The following is a 17,675-nucleotide window of genomic DNA, read 5'->3' as shown; positions in this document are numbered from 1 at the left end:
TAGCATACTTCTGTCCATCTTTCTTGAGGTTCTGGATTCCAGGATAGCCTGTGTAGTTTGGCCACTTGTCTTTAAGTTTTAAGTCCATTAGGTTTCCTTTAGTTAGCAGTGGGACAGTAGTGGAGGTAGTGTCTAGTGCCTCTTCTCTGTCCTAGTATTCCAAGTGGGACAATGAGAAACCTTTCCCCTGTCTTCTCCAATTGCAGAGTTTCTGTTTCCTTGATCCGATTAAAGGCCCTGCGTGTTTGCTTTCTCTTCAGTAGACTTGGCTCCAGAGCAGTATATATGAAGAAAGGAAGGAAGTATATGGGAGCAAATGAGCAAGGGATCAAGTAATATTTATGACTGATTGTTTTTAAAAGTCATAATCTGATCATTTCTTTTTCATATTTTGGATTTACAGCTTAAGTGTATTATAAATTTGAGGAAACTAAATCTCTGCTATTCTTCCTAGGCTGACTTTTACATGAGTCGAGTTCTCAACTTAACTAGTATACTATACACATTAGGCGCTACACAGAGTCTCTAAGAAATCTTGACTTCCCACACTCACCCACCCTCCAAAATCATCATCTCCCTTTCTCCCTGCCCAATAAAAGTCTGTCCGTTCATGTTTTTAGCCTAGCTTTCAGTGAATAGGATCCTATTGGTTTAGGATAATGGAAAGTGACAGGGCAAAGAATGGCATTTGGCATTTATAGACATTTTTTACACAAGAGGCTGTAAATTGTCCCTTCCAACTCTTTGGATTATTGGAGGATAGAATGGCAAGTTTTCTTTTTATATAAGCTGCATGATGACTATGGGCTAAGAAACCTCCCACCCCCTTAAACAAAGCAAAACCCAGATAAATAAGATCTGCCTTTTGGTTCTGATTGATCACTAGCTTCATTTTCAGTCTAGTGCTGGACTATGGTCCCCCACCCCGTTTTCCATGCCTGTCAAGAGAACTAGTGTTTGAGTCAGTCCTATTAGTGAAGGATAGGACTTTTCCTGGCACATAGGAAACTCATCTTTGAAAGGACTGAGAGTTGTGTAGACGAAATGAGGATGTAAGTTAGCTCAGTTAATACATCATGGTCAAAGGACATTAGTTTTGGTAAAACTAAACCTAGGCTTAGAGCTGTAGTGTTAACTGAGGTAGCTAATTTGAATAGATTACCGTTTTTTTAAAAATATTGGCATATTTGGGAAGGTGAAACTTAATAGTTTAGGAATTTATAGGAAATTCATATAGGTGGGTGTTATTTAAAAAAATAAAAATAAGTCTGAAGCCGGGTGCAGTGACGCACACCTATAATACCAGCTCGGAGTCTGAGGCAGGAAGATCATGACTTCAAAAGCTAGCCTCAGCAACGTAGGCCTAAGCAAGAGACCCTTTCTTTAAATAAAATATTAAAAAGGGAGCTGGAGATATGGCTCAGTGGTTAAATGCCCCTGGGTTCAATCCCTGATATAGAAAACAAAACAAACCAAAAAAACCAAGTCTGGGCTTGTATAGTAGTGTGTGGTTGATCAACTCCCTCTTTTCCCTTTTGGTGTGTTTGCGTGTGTGGTACTTGTGATTGAACCCAAAGGCACTCTACCTCTGAGTTACATCTCCAGTCCTTTTTATTTTTTATTTTGAGACAGGGTCTCACTGAGTTACCCAAGCTGGCCTTGAACTTGTGATCTTTTTGCTTCAGCTTCCTCAGTAGCTCAAATCATAGGCGTGTGCCACCAGTCCCAGCTGTCTCTTGATTAGTAGTAGAAAGTATAGAGATCTTGTACCCTAGTGACCTTACTATCTTTTTTTTTCCTCTATTAGAGTATGACTAGGGTTTGCCTGAACTTGTGGCTTTTCATATAGATGACTGTCTTAATAAGTTATCTTAAGGCCCATAAGCCCTGAAAACCACTTTTATCTGATTTGTGATTTTTGCCAGTTTTCTTCCCTAATGGTTGTGGTCTGTGTAGAAATGTTAAACTATAAAAGGGTTGAAAGCAAGCCAAATACCTTTTACTGGCCAACTTCTTGTTGAGGATGGTAGCTGGGATATTCCTGAGTAGCTGCATTGATTATTTATGAGCCTTTTGTATTGTATCTTTACTTAGTATCATTTGGAGATGAATTGCTTCAAAGTGAGAGAGATATTACACATGCCTTTCTTTTTTTTTTTTTTTCTTGTTTTTTTTTTTTCCTTTTTTGAGGAACTTATTACTGAAATGTGTTGAGATACCTAAGAAGAAGCTAGAATAGTTAGTTCCAAGCCATAGGAAAGCCCTAGGGTCTTCTAGCATACAAGTTTCATTTTTTCTAACTGAGGGCAGGCTAGGTTCAATTCATACTCTTCAGGAAGGCCTATTTAATTCCATATTGATTCCCTTCCATCATCTAAAATAAATGAAAAAATATTTGGTGTTTGTTCCTCCCCTTGAGTGCTGAATTTTCGTATAGAAGTTAGCCATTGGATGTGGACAAAATGAAGAAGTTTATAATATGGATTTAGAAGTTAGTTACCAGTTCTCAGAGGGTCCATAATTAGGATTTATTGGTTTAGATATGAATGTATAAACCTTTTTCCAAAGGAAGAACTGTGGGGCCATACATAGGGCATTGCCAACATGGAGCTTTTAAGCACCTGTAGAACCCTAAGCTATGGTGAAGAGTTTGGTGGAATTTTTAGATTAAATTAAAATTTTTTTTAAGTTGTAGATAGACACAATATTTTTAATTAATTTATTTATTTGTTATGTGGTGCTTAGGATCGAACCTAGTGCCTCACAAGTGCTAGGCAAGGGTGCTACCACTAAGCTACAACTCTAGTCCCAGGTGGAATATATATATATATATATATATATATATATATATATATATATATATATATATATATATATATAAATTGTAGTTGTAATGGACAGAATGCCTTTATTTTATTTGCTTATTTTTATGTGGTGCTGAGGATCGAACCCAGTGCCTTACGCATGCTAGGCAAGAGCTCAGCCCCAGGCCCTCAGGTGGAATATTTTTAAAGAGAGTCGTGGTAGAAAAATTAAATCCCAGGATAAATTGGAGAAGTAGCTGGCTGAATAGGTTTGGGTTCTTTCCAGATATATTTAAGCAGCAGTGCCTAGTCCAAGTTCAGAATTAATTCTCACCAGGCCTGGTGGCGAACGCCTGTAATCCCACTGGCTCAGGAGGCTGAGACAGGAGGATTGTGAGTTCAAAGCCAGCCACAGCAAAAGCGAGGCACTAAGCAACTCAATGAGACCCTGTCTCTAAATAGAAATATAAAATAGGGCTGGGGTTGTGGCTCAGTGTTCGAGTGCCTATAAGTTCAATCCCCAGTACCCCCCAAAATTAATTCTCCATTCTCCTTTCTCATGTGACCAAAAAAAAAAAAAAAGGCAAATATTAGAATTGTAGGGGGGGAAAGTGTCAGTCCTACCGGTTGTCATATCTCATTGATAGGATGTTTGACAGAATTTTCCCCTCTTCTTCATCAGTTTTAAAAACATGCTTCTTCCCTTTGAAAAATTTCATTTTAATTTGATTAAATAGTAAGAGGATATAAATCATGTACAGTTGTTCTCAATCTGCATTAGTTCAACTTAACGATTTTTACTTTGCTGATAGTGTGAAAGCAATACACATTTACAAGAAACTCACATTCAGTAGAAATTCAATTTCAGTTTTTTTTTTTTTTAATGCCCTGGGGTTGGGCTGGGGATGTGGCTCAAGCGGTAGCGCGCTCGCCTGGCATGCGTGCGGCCCGGGTTCGATCCTCAGCACCACATACAAAGATGTTGTGTCCGCCAAATACTAAAAAATAAATATTTAAAAAAAAATGCCCTGGGGTTTGAATCAAGTGTGCTCTATCTACCACTGACCTATATGCCCAGTCATTTTTTGTTTGTTTGTTTGTGTGCTGGGGATTGAAGTCAGGGCTTTGTGCATGCAAGGCAAGCACTCTGCCAACTGAGCTATATCCCCAGCCCTCCCCAGCCATTTTTTAAAAATGTTTTTCATTTTGAGACTGGGTCTCACTAAGTTGCTGAACTTGATGATCATCCTTCCTCAGCCTCCTGAATTGGTGTAATTATGGCTCATTTTGATTTCTGATCTTTTCCTGAGCTAGCAGTATGTGGTAGGATACTCTTGCCATCAGCAGCAAGTTACAGCTCCACCAGGGTTACAGTTACAGTTCACCAGGGTAAACAACCATATTTGCAGTGCTATGATTGCTAAGCTATGATGTTCAGTAGGCTAGGTAGAAGTGTGTGTGTGTGTATAATTGTCACTGGACATTTATTTATTTATATGCAGTGCTGAGATTTGAATCCAGTGCCTCACACATGCTAGGCAAGCACTCTATCACTGAGCTACCACCCCAGCTCCCTTAAAAGCATTTTTGACTTAAGATATTTTCAGCTTATAATGGGTTTCTTGGGATATTATCTTAAGTAGAGGAGCATCTGTATATGGTGGATAGAAATAGTAATTGATATCATAGAAGATGAATTCAGGAAGATCTAAGACCTGACCTCAAATGGTTTTCAGTATTTTATAGGTAACATTTCTTAGGACATTTTAAAGCTCAACAAAAATCTAACCTCTTCTTTAAATTTTTTGCTAATTCATAATACTTTGAAAATAAGTATTTGACTTTTTCAAGGCCACTGACAGAATGTATAATCCTCTCTCTCGTTTTCTTCTCTTCCTCCTCCCCTTTGAGATAAAAATGTGCACAGTTCTCCCTCCACCTGTTTTATGGAACAAACCTTGAGGGAGTGGAAAAGGAACAGTTTAAAGAAGAAACAATAGGGGAAACTCTCTGACCTCAGTTTATCCTGTCATCTGGTTCTTCATTTGTCCCTGCTGAGGAACAGAACTGTCTTTTGTATGTAGCACAAATACATCTTCACCTCCCTCCCTTCCCCCTGCCCCCCTTCACTCACTCTTCTATTATCGTTGCAATCAATGATGTCATTATGTGTGCTATTCAACTGCTGTTGAACCACTTGGCTATAGGAATTTGGAAGAGCAAAGGGACAAAATGGAATTTTTTGTCTCTTCTGCCCAGGGCTCTTAAAAATGTATTCTGATTTTAACTAGAGTCTTTCTTTGCTTAGCTTCTCTTTCTCCTTTCCTTTTATATCTGAATCATCAGACCCACACTTTTTACAGGACACTTTTCACCTAGTCCTGCATGGGCATGGGCGCACAGTGTATTGGGGTAGAGTGGACAAGAAATGTGGGGGATATAAAATGAACACTCTTAAGAGGAATGTTTTTTAAAATTTAGAGGAGTAAGGTAAAAATTTGGATGCTAGGTCATCCTACATCGCTGGTATTTGTTTACTATACTGGATATTTTGGAAAAATCTGGTAAATTTCAGTTAGTGTTGAGACCACTAAGGTGTTGTACCTTTTGATATTATATTCTGATTTCATTCACTGAGTTTGAACCCAAAGAGTCAAGGTAAGAAAATTTATAGTAAGAAAAAAACATTTTTTCCTCTGCTTAATACCTCACTTCTACTGGCACATGCCTGTAATCCCAGTGGCTTGGGAGGCTGAGGTATGAGGATCACAGGTTCAAAACCAGCCTTGGTAACTTAATGAGTCCCCCACATACACCTTAGTGATAGTGAAACTGTTTTCAAAAGAAAATACAGAAAATGGCTAGGGATGTGGCTCAGTGGCTGAGCATCCCCTGAGTTCAATCCCCGGAAAAACAAACAAAAAAAAACACCCAAAATCCCCACTGCTGCCAATGTTGGAATTCCTTCTGACATGTCAGGACTGATTACCTTGATAAAAATCATCAACATTGACAACAAGTTTTATGCCTCTCTTTGGTTCCCCTTGCCCCAACAATAAACATAGCTTGGAAAAAGTGGGGAATGCTGGATTCTGTTGTCTTTTTTATTTTTAAATACCTTCAGTTGTTTTTGCCAGTCAACTTCTTAAAATAGGATTATTCCATGAATGACAGTTTAAAAAGAAAATGCTATTCTTAGTATATAAGGTAAATTATTTTTAAATCACATTATGTCTGGTTGTTTATCTGGTTGCAGGTATAACATTAGGGTGATCAGTGACTGACCTGGCTTTTGTAAGTGAAATGTCTATCCATTCCCAGATGTTTCCTAGATGTGGTGAAATGTGAAATAACTGAATCCAAGTACAACTATCCTTAAAAATCTGTATGGGAGGAAAAAAAGGAGGTGGGGTAAAGGATGGGTTTTTTTTAGTAGTTGTTTGTTTTTTGGTGTATGTGTTACTAGAAGTTTTTTGGGGGGGTATGATAGGATATTTTAATGTTAAAAGGTACCTCAGTGAGAACTATAGAAGTTTAGTAATATTTAGGATGTACTTAAGTACTTAAGAGGTGAAAACCTGAGTAATACTGTTCTTTGAGCTAGTGTTTATAAGGAGGGGTAACATTTTATTCATACAGGCTCAATTAAAATAAAATTTAATAATTACAGATAGTTCTTTTTCTTATGTATCACCAAAATAGTAAAATTGTTCTTCATGCCTGGGGGTGATGGTACTACTAAAGGCTCTGGTTTATGTATCACCAAAATAGTAAAATTGTTCTTTAAGACAGGGCCTCACTGAGATGCTTAGTGCTTTGCCTTTGCTGAGCCTACCTTTGAACTCAGAATCCTCCTGCATCACGAGTCGCTGGGATTACAGGTGTGTGCCACTGCACCAGCCAGGGTGTTGTTGTTGTTGTTGTTTATATTTATTTTTTAGTTGTAGTTGGACACAAAATTTTATTTATTTTTATGTGGTGCTGAGGCTCGAATCCAGGGCCTCGCACTTGCTAGGTGAGCACGCTCTACTGCTAAGCCACAACCCCAGCCCGGCCTCTGTTTTTATATAATCTAAGATCCCTTGTTAAAATCTAGAAGGTGTTAATTCTTTTCCTCCTTTCCCTTTTTTTTTACTGTTTTCTCATAATTAAAAAAATCAGTACCAAATTCTTTCCTTTTCATTACCAGAGCAGATTCTTAGGACAAAAGTAGAAATGTATTTGCAGAGTATATTATATTTGGATTTATGTTAAATATTGAATCTTTGTTTTTTTTTAACCAGTGCTTATGGTATCCTTTATTCAATTCACTTAGAAAAATATGCAGTATTAATGTAAAACAGTACAGTCTTGGTGTAAAATATTCAGTGCACATTAGAAAAACAAGTCATTAACATACAAACCCATTTTTAAAGACCTCTATTGGCATACCAAACATGTCTAGAATAATATACTTTTTCAGAGCTTAAATTAAAATTATGCTTAGCTCTTACCTATTCCATTGCCTCTCAGCTCTTCATTAAAAAAAAAAAAAGATATTCTATTAGCCAACTGAAACGTCTTTTTTTAAGGAAATTTAAAGAAAGAAGTTTTCTTAAGAAAATAGAACAAGCAAAAATGCAACCATGCATTGTCACAAAGAACACTGACATACAAAGAACTTTATCACTCTGAAAAACCCTCCTTTATGATATAAATGGATCAAGAAGCTTGACAAAGCACTTCTGCACCTATACATCTGGAACAGTAAGCTATGATGTTTAAGCTCCTTTAAACCTAACCATGCCTTCCATCCAAAGGAAATAAATTATGCTCAATTTCTGATTTTACATACTCACAAAAAAAGATGAGCAAATATAAGCTACTTTATATAAAACGAATACTTTTATATATTATTTCATCCTAGCAGAACATTTTCACCAAAACTGGGCAAAGCATAATGTTTTTTTTAAATGCAAGCATATATGTAAAACTTAAGAAGAAGCATTCTTCATTAAGGTCTTGCTGAAAAGTTAGGCCACCACTAAACAAACAAAAGGGAGCACACAAGTAATCTCCATCCTAGTAGAAGCTTTAAAGAAACTCAAAGTCTTATGAGCAGTATGTAGACAATACTAGGAGTTTTATTTAAGAAACCACAGTTCTTTAGACACATTAACGGGACATTGTATTTAACAGTTAAATAAGATTCAAGAAACTAGATATAAAAGATATAAAACTAGATATAAAACTCTCTCTCTACCTTCCCAGGTCAAAAGATATCAAATAGGGCTGGTTATGTAGCTCAGGTGGTAGAGTGCCTGCCTCACATGCACAAGGTCCTGGGTTCAATCCCCAGCACCAACTTAAAAAAAAAAAAAATCAAATAAAAATACAAATCTTAGGCCAAAATCTTTTCAAAATGAAATAAGTACTGTGAGTTCAAATTAAGCTACTATTCTGACTTGATGCTTTATTAAAGATCAAATATTGAATCTTCATATCTCTAGCAATGGATACGCAGTTGAGAAGGGGATTATGTTTGAAATGCTTGGTCTGGACTTTTAGAAAGTATTTATTGGTGGAGTTTATTAGGGTATAAAGCAGAGGCAGTTACAAAATTCTTACTACCATGCCTCTGCTTAAGTATGTGATGATTGAAAAAAAGGAGCATTTGGAAATGAACAGAGCTTTACAACGAGAGGCCATATAGGATGGACCTCTTTAGTGCTCTAAATGAATAAACAGAATATGTGAGCCTTAGGAGAAATCGTCTTCTCCCACTTATTGATATTCCTCCTTTTTCTTTGTATCAATTCTGTAGGGAAAAAACAAAATCCTTTTCATGCTTGGACCTAGTTGCCTATCTTTTGCTCCTGTGCACCTGAAGTGTGCCCTCATTTTGTTTGGGCATGTTTTTCTAAGAAATGAGGTCTGGCTGTGTTGTTCAGGCTGGCCTCCCAATTCCTTGGTGACCTTTGGCATGTTTTCCTTGTATTGAACTATTCTGGTGAAAAATTCTCTTTGCTTCTCTATTTGAATTCTAGGAAGGCAGTAAGATGACACTACTCAGAGCCCTGTGTGATTCCTTCACAGTTTTTTTACCTTCATATCCCTATAGCTGAGATATCCTATTTGTAGGAAGCATAAACTTTTGGAAGACCCCTGCTGTTAGTGGGGGGAGATTGGAGCTGGATGGCCACTTATTTAAACTATAAGATAAATTATTTTAAACTTTTTGGTTTAAACCAGCATGGTGGTGTATACCTATCATCTCATAGGGGAGGCTGAGGCCCGAGGATCACAAGTTTGAAGCCAGTTTGACAATTTAGCAAGACCTTGTCTCAAAATCAAAATGGACTGAGGATTGTAGATCAGTGGTAGAGCTCTCATGGGTTCATCCCACTGCTACCAAATAAATATATTTGTGAGGTGGGGCTTGTGTATATTTTGTCAAAGCTATTTGCAATTGTTCCCAAATATGGCTGCACAGAAGGATTACTAGGGGAACCCTTTCAGCTCTGTATGCCTGCTCTTTTTGAGATTCTGATTTATGGTTGGGGTGAAGCCAGGAATCTGCCTGCTGTAATGGGGTTCGAACCCAGGACTTTGTTTGCAAATGCCTTACCACTGCATCTCAGCTCTTGGAATCTGCATTTTTAAATACTCCAGGCAAAAAGCCACTGTTTTCCGATTACTCATTCTAAATTTCTGAATGCTCAGGTAACTATCTTTTTTTGCCTCTTCATTCTCTTTATGTTTTGGTTAAGACAGCATTAACCTCCCTTCTAAAGTTTTAGCTTCCCTCTACTGACTTCTTGACATTTCTGCCAAGCTCTGCATCGCTTATCCTTAAAAGCAGCAGCTTCCTGGCTTTTAAGGGAGGGAGGTGGAGACTTTTAATAGAAACTCAGTTTCCGGGGGTCTCAAGTGTGAAACCTTCATTTCCTCCACCTGCTTTGCTTTGTCCTACAATCAGCTAGAGCAAGACCGAGACGACCTCCTCTGGGGCTAAAGAGAAGGGGGGTTGGGGAAAGAACCTGATTTGGATGAGAGAAAGAAAAAGTGATAGGAGCTAGTGAATCTTTAAAAGAGTGTTTGGGTTCTGAGTAGACTGTGATTTTGGTTTCAGATTCTGTGAAGATAGGAGGAGGTGACTATTTTTAGTGCTTCTAATTCTGATATAGCTTTAAAGTTCCTAGCCCCCTACTAGCCCTGCAAAGTTGATTCTGATTTTACAGTTGGAGATTGCTGAGAACAGGTGATTATATTGAAGAGGTGTTACGCATATGTGTGTAGAATGTTGGAGTATCTCTTTACCATGTTACCTGCTGAGGTGGCATACTCTACTAGTTTAGTCCTTCATCTTTTAGTCTACATATTGTTTTTTGGGGGATCACCTCCTGTTCTGTGATCTGGCTGGCAGAGAGGCTCAAGAATAAAAAAAGTTCAGATGGATTTCAGAAATAGGGGCAGGGAAGTGACAGCTGCGTGTTTAAGCATTGAAGTGTTTTCTGAGAGAAAAACCATCAGTTGTTGTCATTTACCCTGTGAGTATGAAATTGAAAGTTCACCCTGGAGTGTTTCATAACCTTTACATCTGGGAAGTCAAGGCTGTGTTGTCATTAATCTATCATCCCCTGCAAGCCCCCAGGCTCTGCTTTTCATCCTGCCATCAGTCATGTGGCAATGAAATTCAGAAAAGTGACCATAAAGCTCTCTTTTTGTCTCACTACCTTACATTCCCTTGGAAAATTAGATTGGCCTGAGAACTGTTAACATCTTAATGTGCAATTCATTTCAAAAGGGGGGAGTTGATTTTTTTTTTTTTAATATTACTATCTTAGATTACTGTAAGGCTCTCTTCCATGACTGCAGATAAAAGACTTCTGAGGGAAATATTCATTGCAGTACCAGAGTTTCTCCCTTTTTTTGACTGAATTCTTTAGATTGGAATTTGTGTTCCTTAAACATGGTATGAAAAGGATGGAGTGTGAGTTTGTTCACCAACCAAGAACAGTGTTTGGCTTGGTTAAAATTATTCTGGTATCCTTGAGAATATGAAGATATGTCTAATTTGAGTCCAGTGAATACTTTCTTTTGTGTTCTTGGGAATTACTGAGTTTGAATGTCCTAAATATGCCTGGGTTACACTTTAGGTCATTGTTTTGTTTCTCCTAGTTTTCTTTTTATGATCCAGAGTGGCAGTGGTAATAAGGTTGAAGAAGGTGAATGCTTTGAACACATGGCCATGGGGTGCTAATTACATCAAATTGGACTCCTTTTGGCAGAATAACCCTAGTTCACAGGCCAGCACTATTCTTTATTGTAGTCAGGATGAAATTCTTAAGTTTTGAAAAATGTCCTCTTGAATTTGAATCTTAAAGACACAAGTTGTGTTGGGAAACTCACCAAGTTATAACTCCACTTTGGGTAGAGTTATTAATAGTGGTATTCTGTTAGAAAAAAAGGGCAGTTACTTTAGAAAACACCTCTGGGGTGGGGGCTGGGACTGTAGCTCCTGGGTGGAGCTACAGCATCTGTGAGGCCCTGGGTTCTATACCCAGTATTAGAAAGAGAGAAAGAGAGAGAGAGAGGGAGGGAGGGAGGGCAAAGAAGATGAAAGGAAAGAAAGAAAACATCTTTGGGCTGGGGATATGGCTCAAGAGGTAGCATGCTCGCCTGGCGTGCGTGCGGCCCGGGTTCTATCCTCAGCACCACATACAAACAAAGATGTTGTGTCCGCTGATAACTAAAAATAAATATTAAAATTCTCTCTCTCTCAAAAAAAAAAAAGAAAGAAAGAAAGAAAACATCTTTGGTATTTAACTGCCAATTGTTGAACCTGATTTTCCACTTGGGACTTAATTCTTGGCTACAGCACATGTGCCAAGAGTCCTTAATTTAAAATTTCTAGTTTTCACCTGGTATCTTCTTTTCCTCTCTTTTTCCTTCTCAGGTCATTGAAGTATTTTTAAATAAATTCCATTATATTTAATGAGGAGTAAAATTCTAAAGGGACCACCAGCAACCTTGTAACTGACTGCACTTCATCTTGCTTTCTAAGCTCCTACCTCTGGTTCTGATATTTGGGTTTTTCTTTCTAGATCTTATGTTTCTCTCATGTCAGTACTTCAGGACTCACTCACTCCCTTCCTTCCTTCCTTCCCTCCCTCTCTCCTAGGCATTTAACCCAGGGGCATTTAACCACTGAGTTACATCCCTTTTTTATTCTTTATTTTGAGATAGGGTTTTACTAAATTACTTAGGTCATCATCGCTAAGTTGCTGAGGCTGGTTTTGAACTTGTGATCCTCCTGTCTCAATGTCACAAGTTGCTGGGATTACAGATGTGCACCACTGAGCCCAGCTGTCTGGCCTCTCTTATAATAGAAAAATTTTCAAATCACTTCTACAAAGACAAACCACACATTTGGCTCCAAACTTTATAGTCAGCCAGCAGAAAGAGGAAAGCACAGTGCACTGTTGATAGTGGTTCACAGAATTCACAAGGTAAAAACTAACAGGTTGCTCATAAAAAGCTGGAGTATTTTGGATCTGGGGATCAGAAAGAAAAAATTCCTGTGGGTCCTCATAATTCAGTAATATAAGGAACAATGTATACATTTTTTAAGTATTTATTTTTAGTTTTAGTTGAACACACTACCTTTATTTTATTTATTTTTAAGTGATGCTGAGACTCAAACCCAGGGCCTCGAGTGTGCTAGGTGAGCACTCTACTGCTGAGCCACAACCCCAGCCCCAGTATACCCATTTTTATAGTAACTTGGTGGTGTATTTCTAAGCCTCATGAGACAGAGGATCTTTATCTTCTTCATTTCTATATTCCAGGGCCAAAACAGTGCTTGACCCAAAGTAGACACTCAGATGAATCTAATTTAAATGACTAGTGAATGGATTAATTAATTTTATGGCTGTAGCACTATTGAAAATGTTGATTTAAATTGATGCCACAGACAGGCGTAGTAATGTGCCTTTAATCCCAGTGACTCAGGAGGCAAAGCAAAGAGAATTGCATGTTGGAGACTAACCTAAGCAATTTAGCAAGACCCTGACTCAAAAAACAAAAGGGTCTGGGATATAGCTCAATGGTAAAGAGCCCTGGGTTCAATCCCCAGTACCTAAAAAAGATCATAAATAATTGATGTCACATAGATCAACAAGAGCAATTCTTTAGGGTTTTTGGAGTACCTGAGATTGGGTCTGTGTAGAGGCTGGATCCCTACTCTTTTCAAAAATGTTAGCATATCTCTTTTTGTAGACATTGATACTTAGGAAATAATAAAGCCTGGCAACCTAGTCCTAGAAAGAGAAGATGGTAGCCAGGTGCAGTGGTACATGCTTATAATCCCTGGCTGAAGCAGGAGAATCACAAGTTCAACTCCAGCCTTGGCAATTTAGTGAGGGTCTCAAAAAGTAAAAAGGAGCCAGACACATGGTGCACATCTATAATCCCAGCTACTTGGGAGACTGAGGCAGCAGCATTGCAAGTTTGAGGCCAGCCTCAGCAACTTAGCAAGTCCCTGTTTCAGAATAAAAAGTAAAAAAGAGGAGGGGGAAGCTGAGGATGTTGCTCTGTAGTAAAGTGCCCCTGGGTTAAATCCATAGTACCAATAAATAAATAGATAGATAGATTATATAAATAGGGCTGGGGATGTAGCTTAGTGGTAGAACCTCCCTGGGTTCAATCCCCACCACTCAAATAAATAAATAAATACATGCATACAGTAATAATGTTTCTTTTTTGTTTCTTTTTTAGTAATAGTGTTTCATGGGAGTATTTGGTTTTATTAAATATAGATCATGCCTTCTGTTCTTATGGGTGCTCCCTCTTTTTTTTCCAGAATTCTTCCTCATTTTATAAGTGAGATTTTAAAAAGGAAAAGCAAACAAGGCAGTTATTGGATGCCATGAGGCTTGTGTGTGCTGAAATTATTATCTTTTTTTTTTTTTAAAGAGAGAGGAGAGAGAGAGAGAGAGAGAGAGAATTTTTAATATTTATTTTTTAGTTCTCGGCGGACACAACATCTTTGTTGGTATGTGGTGCTGAGGATCGAACCCAGGCCGCACGCATGCCAGGCGAGCGCGCTACCGCTTGAGCCACATCCCCAGCCCTCTCCTCTGATTTTAGATGCAAGTTGTATGTTTTAAGGAGTGTGCACTTGATAGGAAATAAAGCACTTTGGATTCAAGTACTCTTCCTCCTGCACAAGGTCATACACAGGAAGAAAAAAGAGATTTTTAGTAGTTGAGGATTTGGAGAAGGGAATTGAGAAAGTGATGAAGGGAAAAGGTTTGCAAATGTATATGACACCGAATTAGAGAGGTCAGTACTGTCTGCAGATGTATAACCCCATTTGTGCACTTGAGCATGGCCTGGGGGAACATTGGCCTGATGAATGCAGAGAGAGATGCGTTTTGATTGAGGTAATTTCCCTCAGATGGGTCTCACCATCCCATGAATCAAAACCTGTCAGGAAGGAGCTAAAGATGGAGTGAAGTTTATTGTACGTTTGTTTCCATGTGACTCCGTCAGGCTAGAAGGGTCAAGTGAGAAAGATCATTAGAACTGTGTTGATTTACTGGGCCTCTTGTGCACTTTCCCTGCAGGGCAAGAAGGAAAGAGGCTGTAAGAGGGGTGCTTAGTTGGGGGGGGAAAGGCAGGCTGTAGGTGGGGAAAGCAGTGTTAGCCCCCCCCCCCCCCAGCCCCTGATGAATTTGGAGCAGATGCTCCGCCTGGATCTCTAGGAGAGGCCCCCAAAATCTGATTAAAAAGGGAAAGCTCCTGGGAAAATCTCCGATACTAGTCTTAGTGACTAGGGAAGTGTATCCTCACCTCCTTTTTCTGTTGCTTGTCCTTTCCTCACTTTTGAGCTCAAAAGAAAATACAGGAGATTTAATTTAGAATTCAAACTACCCAGTTTAGGATATAGCAAAGTAAAGAACAAGGAAAAAGACTGCTTCCCCACTTGCCAAGTGGATGTAGCTTTGTGGTGAGATTTGTGAAGGGAGTGACCTCAGGGTCTGTACTTTTATTGTAACTATCAATCTATGCTGGGTGCCCAATTACTATAATCTAAACTACTTTTGTGTGTGTATGTGTGTGTGTGTGTGGTGCTGGAGATGGAACCCAGGGCTTTGTGCATGTGAGGCAAGCACTCCAAATAAAGGCTAGGTTTCATCAGTAGTATGTCCTTCTCTGACTGGAACTTGCTGAAGTACTTCTAGCACTGAATTGAATGAAAAAGAAAGCAAGCTCAAAGTGGTACTTCAGCATAATGATGTTCTATTTGTGTCTTTCCCCAAGAAGGGATGCTCCTTTGAAACCCCCTGAAACTGGTTCTCATTATGAAATTTCCATTTGTATCTCTTAATTGCTTTTATCTTAGGGGCAATAGACAAAATCAAGGGAACTTTCCTCCTTAATAGTGAAAGTATGGTGGGGCTTTGTGTTTACTGGAAATGCTTCTTAGCAGGGCCAGTTAGCCAAAATTAGAAACAAATTGAGGCGAAAAGAAACTTACTAAGTGGAGTCTTTTCTCTAGATGTAATTTATAAAATGGAGATAAGTGATATACTAGAAAAGTGATGGAATCTTAGTGTTGACCCAGTTATATGAGTGATATGGAAATGGTTAAAGCAATTTCTAACTACTTAGGGTCTTGATTATCCTTTTCCTTTGAGAATTAAGCATTTCTTCTGTTTTGTTACAGTTCTTTCAAAGAAATACTTATGTGTGATAGCAGAAGAGATGGTAAAATTAGGAGTGGGTTCTTGAGTAAAATTTCCTGGTTCTGATCCTGACTATGCCATTATTTGTGAGACTTTGGCAAGTTATTTAATCACCCCAAGCTCCAGTTTTCATATCTACAGGATGGATTTAATCATAATGCTTACTTTATAGGATTGTTAAACAAATTAAATGTATTACTGCATGTAAAGAACTCCACACAGTACCTGACACATAGGAAGCACTCAAATGTTAGTGACTATAATGTTGTTATTATTTTTTTATATGACAAAGGACAAGAGTATGTGTCTTTTTCTTGGAACCTGGCTTAGTGTTTTAAAGTAGTTTAGATGAGGGCTGGGGATATAGCTCAGTTAGTGAAGTACTTGCCTCACATGCACAAAGCCCTGAGTTCCATCTCCAGCACCACACACACACACACACACACACACACACACACAAAGTAGTTTAGATTATAGTAATTGGGCACCCAGGATAGATTGATAGTTACAATAAAAAAGGTGGAAAAACTGTGTAGGCAACAGTTTATTGTAGTAATATACTTTTTAAAAATAACTCCTGTGTAGGATTCTTTACTCCTTCATGGCTCTCCAGCTTTTTGGCTCCTTCCTATTCACTAGAAAGAAGGCACAGCAAAAGGGAGAAAATAAACTGAAAGAATCAAAGACTGAGATAGTATTCTTGATGCTTTGTTCAAGGAGCTGGATTAATTAAATAAATTGAGCATAGAATGCTGGATAGCTGCCCTGCCTTTTATTGTAGAGATGGCTGCTGTGGTCATGGGGACAAAGGCAATTCCTTGGTTGGGATTGAGAGCAGAGGTATTGAAAAATTCCTTTTTTTTTTTTTTTTTTTTGGTAGGTCTTTTAATTATTTTTGCTTTTTGACTCTGTGGTTTTGGGACACCAAAGACACAGCCTACCTGTAGATGATAGAAATATAAATTCCTTGTGGAATGTAATTTCCACATAGAGAAAAACTCATTTAAAATAAACTCTCTTGCCCTATGGTGATGGTGGGTATGTCTATATGGAGTAGAGGGGATGTTGAGATTATGAGAAGATGGGATTTTTGAATAGATGTGCCAAGTTTTAGAAAATCTTTCTGGGGGAAGAACACTTGGGGAGCCCACGTGGTATTTACAAATCCTGAGGCTGAGCTTTTGATAACTGGTGACTAGGTGTGAAGGGAAGGTGAATGTAAAAATAACTTAAAATGGGATAAATAAAACAGTAATGTTGGGCTGGGGATATAGCTCAGTTGATATAGTGCTTGCCTCGCATGCGTAAGGTCCTGGGTTCAATCCTCAATACCACACACACACACACACACACACACACACACACACACACACACAAAACCAGTAATGTTTAGGTCCTTATTTGAATATATCCAGGACTGTTATATTGAATAATGTTGGAAGTAAACAGTAGGTCAGTTTTTCTTATCTCTCTTTTTATTTTTTGGTGGAGCTGGGTCTTGAACCCAGGACCTTGTGCGTGCTAGTTAAGTGCTTTACCACTCATGTATGCACCAGATCAGTAGCTCAGTCTTTAAAATAGCTATAAGTATCTGGACACAGTGTCACACGCATGTAATCCCAGCAATTTGAGAGGCTATGTCAGGAAGATTGAAAGTTCAAGGTCAACCTTGGCAATAGCAAGACTCTGTCTTGCTATTTAAAAAAATAAAAAGGGCTGAGGAATGGAGATGTAGCTAACTGGTAGACACCCCTGGGTTCAAGCCCAGTACCACCGGGTGGAATAGGGGGAGTGACCAGGTCTGATTCATAGTAAGATGAAATATTCTCCCCAGTTACTAGGCAAGCATCATGAATGGTCATTGATGCTTGAAAAATATCTAGAGCATATCTCTTAAATGACTGCAGCTGTCACTTGGATACCTTTTCTCGAAATCATTTCAAACTACTTAGAACTTTCTGTGGCTTTTCTGGGTGTTTCAAACACTTGATTTTCTTTATAAGTTCCAGAAACACCACTCTGGCTCCCTTTCCCTTCTGTTCCCTGGTAAGTAAATGGTACTTGTTGGTGTGTTCAACAGGCAGCTTAGATACCTTCGACCAAACTGTTCTCTGCAGGAGTTACTCCATCAAACCTTAGT

At 38.5% G+C, this 17,675-nt stretch overlaps 1 protein-coding gene across 5 annotated transcripts in view; it reads left to right on the top strand.

The window, feature by feature from the left end:
• SARNP (SAP domain containing ribonucleoprotein) overlaps positions 1–17,675 on the top strand; it is a 55,469-nt gene that overhangs the window by 27,586 nt on the left and 10,208 nt on the right. The window lies entirely within an intron of this gene.

This window comes from Spermophilus citellus (assembly GCF_964194105.1).
Source record: "Spermophilus citellus genome assembly, chromosome: 10".
Taxonomy (NCBI): Eukaryota; Metazoa; Chordata; class Mammalia; order Rodentia; family Sciuridae; genus Spermophilus; species Spermophilus citellus.
This window is presented reverse-complemented; position numbering and strand designations above follow the sequence as displayed.